Source organism: Nicotiana attenuata, unplaced genomic scaffold (assembly GCF_001879085.1).
Source record: "Nicotiana attenuata strain UT unplaced genomic scaffold, NIATTr2, whole genome shotgun sequence".
NCBI classification, from domain to species: domain Eukaryota; kingdom Viridiplantae; phylum Streptophyta; class Magnoliopsida; order Solanales; family Solanaceae; genus Nicotiana; species Nicotiana attenuata.
In genome coordinates, this window is record NW_017670837.1 from 137,487 (window position 1) to 142,753 (window position 5,267).

The 5,267-nt window shown below is 41.9% G+C and overlaps 1 non-coding gene across 1 annotated transcript; it reads right to left on the minus strand.

Moving 5' to 3' along the window:
- Positions 1 to 4,655: 4,655 nt before the first annotated feature.
- On the minus strand, positions 4,656 to 4,727 carry TRNAN-GUU. The gene has a single exon. It is a non-coding gene; the product is annotated as a tRNA-Asn (tRNA).
- Between the last annotated feature and the right edge of the window lie 540 nt (positions 4,728 to 5,267).

Below are 5,267 nucleotides of genomic sequence, written 5' to 3' on the forward strand. Positions count from 1 at the left end.
GTTTAAGCTTTTAAGTATCAAGGAAGATTGATAAATTCGTTTCCTAATAGTTAAAACTCACGGGACGGTGATCAAAAGCCGTGAGTTCGATTTATTTTACTTTTAGTGGACTATTTTGTAGTCCACTCGTATTGGACTATTGTGCTGCTGATTTATGGAGCTTGGAAGGATTAAGGGCATGGAGAAATGCCACATGTGGTGCGATAGTAGGCTGGTCGCTCGTTGCTGCAATTTCAGGCTAATTGATTACTTGTTGATTGGGTGTATTATTGTATATTTGGGGTTTTTGTTGTATTAGAGGTCCTGAATTTTAGTTGGATTGTTTTTGAGTTGCTGATTGTATTGTGTTTGTATCTCGCCTATAGTAGGATTGAGGGAGCAGTAAAATCAGGGGAAATGCTGCCCGTTTTATTTTAGAATCGAGTTATCGTTTGGGATACGTGATATACTAGCGCCATCTAAGTTGTACATGTATTTCTTTCTTATAGGGTTGGTTTGCTAGTTGTCATACGCTTGTTGTTGAGTTGCATTGACGACTTGAGGTATGTTAAGGCTATCCCTTCTTTCCTTTTGGCATGTTCCATATGATACAACAAAATGAGCAAGCACGTAACTTTCACAAAAGATTGTATTCTTAGAAGTACTAGGGTTGCCTATGTTCTTGATTCCCCATGTGTCCTACTATCATATCGTATGTTCATAGGTCTCCTTATATTCCGATAGATCTTATCGACTTACTTCATTATGCATAGGCATTCATTTATACATGTATATTGACCCATGATGAGATGACGTTATATACGCATAGAGTATATGTATATGGGGTATGGGGAAAGGTTATGGCGTTATATACTCACCACCACTTGATCAACTGGTAGACGTTAATGATTTCGCCCAGAGAGGCTGAGATGACATGATGGGATGCCCTCAGATGCTTGATGATGTTATGTATGCATATACCTATGCATGATATGACATTTATATGCATATGCATGACATTATAAATGTTCCATGATTCACAAAGCTATTCAGACTTACAGGTTGAGTTCTTTACTCTAAGTTTCCTTCATGTCTTTTATATACTGCTTTCATGCCTTACATACTCGATACCTTATTCATATTGACGTCCCTTTTGCCTGGGAACGTTGGGTTTCATGCCCGCAGGTCCCGATAGACAGGTTGAAGTCCTCCTACTAGGCTATCAGCTCAGCGGAAGGTGTTGGTGCACTCCACTTGCTCCGGAGTTGCCTATTTGGTCAGAATAATTTGGACATGTATTGATTGTTATGGTGGGGCCCTGTCCTGACCTTTATTGCATTTATGTATTCTTAGAGGCTACTAGACAGATGTCATGTATATGGATACTTGTATATCCTTGTCGGCCTATGTTTTGAGTGTACAAATAGTCATGTTGGCCTTATAGGCCCGTATGTCACATGTATAAGTTTCTATATCATGTTCGGTCGTCCTATGTCTAGTATTCCCTTATGTTTTATTCTGTTTATCTCATGATGACCCTTCTGGCCCATTTATCTATGATGGTTTGATAAGAAAGATACGCTACGTTGGTACTCGATTGAGTAAGGCACCGGGTGCCCATCGTGGCCCTCCGATTTGGGTCGTGATAGAGGACTCCATCGCGAACACGATGAAAAAAACAGTCCTCTAGCTCAAATCCTTTTTCCTAAACGCGAGCTTCCCTTCGCGTTCGAGAAGAACAACACCAAAACCAGCAATCAGCAGCAGCAATTCATCCCAACTTGGTCCAAAACCATTCCGAAACACACCCGAGGCCACCGGGGCCCCCTCCAATCATGCCAACAAGTCCCAATGCCTTATCCAAACTTGTTCAAAGGCTCAAAACGCCACGAATAACATCAAAACCACAAATCAACGATCCGAAATCCTTCTTTTAACTTTCAAACATTCAAACTTCACCTAACGCGTCTAGATCTCACTTAAACATTCCTGAATGATGCCAAATTTTACGTACAAGTCATAAATCACAATACTAACCTATTACAAGAATCAGAATCCCAAACAAACATCGATAACACCAAAATCCACTTCATCTCAAACTTAAGAAATTCTAAAACCTTCAAAATGCCAACTTTCCACAATAAGCACTGAAACGCTCCTGGTCCACCCGAAACTCGATCCGAACATACGCCCCAGTCCAAAATCATCATACAAAACTGTTGGAACCTTTAAATACCAATTCCGAGGTCGTTTACTTAAGGTCAAACCTTGGTGAACTCTTCCAACTTAAGGTTTTGAATTGAGAATTATTCCTCCAAATCAACTTTGAACTCCTGGAAAATCGAAACCAACCACACATGCAAGTCATAATACATAAAGTGAAGCTACTCAAGGCCTCAAACCGCTGAACGACGCGCTAGAGCTCAAAACAACCGCTCAGGTCGTTACATCCTCCCCCACTTAATCATATGTTCGTCCTCGAACATGCTAAGAACAGCTCTGGAGTTGCCCAAAATCACTGTTTAACATCTCGTGCACCTATCCGTGCCACCCCAACCCATATGAGCACATTAGCTCAAGCTAGACTGAAGATTCTTCCTGCTACCTTAGCCCACAGGCCTTAGGACCAAATTCCAACATCTAAAATTCTCTACCAGGTCTGATACTACCGTACGAACACCGTATCAATCTCAACACGCTGAACCAAAACGTGATCATGCACCCATGCTGTAATCACATAATGCACCGCATAATTCGTATGCCCATAATAACATCAGCCAACCACAATAGCTGCAAATTCACGAACCCGATGCCCGTAATATACCTCATAACACATGTAAGCCACATTCCAACCCTCGTAATACTGCAACGATGAAAGCGATGTGTAGAGACTCTTGACCACCCGCCAAATCAATAACTCACGGGGTCTCTCCACTTGATAAAAACCATTGCCTCATTCTGAACTGATTAGTGACATTTTCCCCCTAATATACACTATATAATTTCAATTGCACTGATTTCAGGTCCAATAACCTCGTCTCACCCAGGACAAGCTGCTTGTGCTATAAGCCACCTCAAATGCCGTCTAAAATCTCATACGACGCCATCAATGCGCCAGCAATCTATAACTCGAATATGACCAATAAGGGTAAAAAAGAACTCTAGTAATGAGCTATCCAGCCCGCATAACATTCGAATCAACCAGACAAACGCTATGAACCTATCTCAAAGGTAACACAACATCTCACTATTTCTGCGTGCAACCCGGTCTAAACATCGTACCTGTTGAGGCGTGCCACCCAGTTAACACATAACAATAAATAAAGAAATACCCATCGAGCCAAAATGCTCATACCCACGAAATGACCGAATATCGACCACCAACATGCTAAGTGAATACACATAACCATAGGGAGATAGATAGCGCCATGCGTTACCAAATGCCAAGCACGTGTAAGATGCAATGAATGACCTGTGTCTTGGGAGCCATCTCGCTCATACAACACCACAAGCTACACCAGATCTCAAGAGACGTGTGAATAATGAAGCCGTCTCACAACCCACATAGCATAAAGTGTAGCACCTAAATTAGACGAAGGAAAGAATATCATCCAACCACGCCCGAAGACCCATCCATAAGCAATGCTATGCCGAGTAAGCATACATGATCTGGTATAGAATATACATTCATATTAGGACTACCCACGAACCCAAAACCGATTCCAATCATCCCCAAATAGGTCTATAACCTCCCAAGGATCCACAATGACCCTATTCATGACACATACGACCAACTGTCCAATAACGAACAAACTTTCATAGTCCGCACCCAAAGAAATAGAGCTCCCCTCAGGCATAAACTCTCCCATCAGCGACAGTACTAGCATCTCCACACATGATTTCAATATCCACCACAAAAATGGTTGACATGCCACACTTATACGATCATCCCTCGGGAGATACTCCCATGACCTTACACACCAAGTAGCAAAATCTGCACATCCATGCCTACCAACCATGCTATTACTGCAATGCAAATCAAGAATCCATAAATCAATACACAATGCCTCTTCCACGGACACACCATTCTCTAGCGAGACAAAATAGCGCCAGGATACTCTGAACACTTGAAGTCTCTCCCAGCTCTCTGAACTTGTGACATTCCTGTAAAAACTGGATCGCAACTTTGATCCTCAGGTTCCCCATCCAAACTCGAAGTCATGTTGCATCCCAAAATGAGAATCAAGCTTTCACATCCCTCTACGTATCCGAGCAAACCCTTCCCATCACATTCAAACTTTCTAAGTACCGAACCACTACCCCAAACAAAATACACCACTTAGTCATTTATCCATCATGATCCAAATCGTTCTAAGCTTCCTCAAAGCATGTGGCTATCCTAACACAAAATCCAAATGATATGCTTCCACTCCCATTCCAGTTATCCTATCTTCCTAAGCAAACTACTCAATCTCTGCTGTTCGTACTCCACATACTAATAATTCAACCACCGTGAGACATAACCCTCCATGTCCTTCCTCATCCTTCACTACTAACAGAATGTGATACGATGAGATAGAATGCAATAGAAACAAAGACAGGGAACGGGTTACCTACTCTTAACGGGCAAAGCGAGCCCCTTTATTCTTAATTCTTTAATTCAGAATCAATCAAATCTCCCCAAGTAGGATTCGAACCTACGACCAATCGGTTAACAGCCGACCGCTCTACCACTGAGCTACTGAGGAACAACAGGAGATTCGATCTTTTCCTATTCCTTCTATGTCGCAGGGTTAAAACCAAAAAATATTTGTTGTTTTCTCGATGTTTTCTCACGTTTTCGATAAAACCTAATACTGTCTCAAATCATGATCCATCTATGTAGCATCCAAATTAACGAATTGCCACCAACTCTAAGCCTCTATAAAGATCATCTTCCTCGAGCCATCAACACTAGAAATACCGACTTGACCCAGAAGCCGCCACAAAGAGCCACCTCTGACAACCGCTTCTTAGGTACCATTTCGCAGCACCTTGCTCCGAAGACAAACCAATGAAGACCATTATACTGACGAACCTTTATGCGTTCAAGCAAGGACGACGACACCACATCACAAATAATAATTCCATAAAGTTCGAAAATATCCAATCTCGCTACTCCGTCAACTAAAGTCTGAACATCTATAGTCCAGTTGCCTCTCCTCCGCTGGAATTAAATGCTGAACCCCTAAACCATGAACCAAATAATCCACCTCTCAAGTCATTCATTACCGTGACACATAAATTAG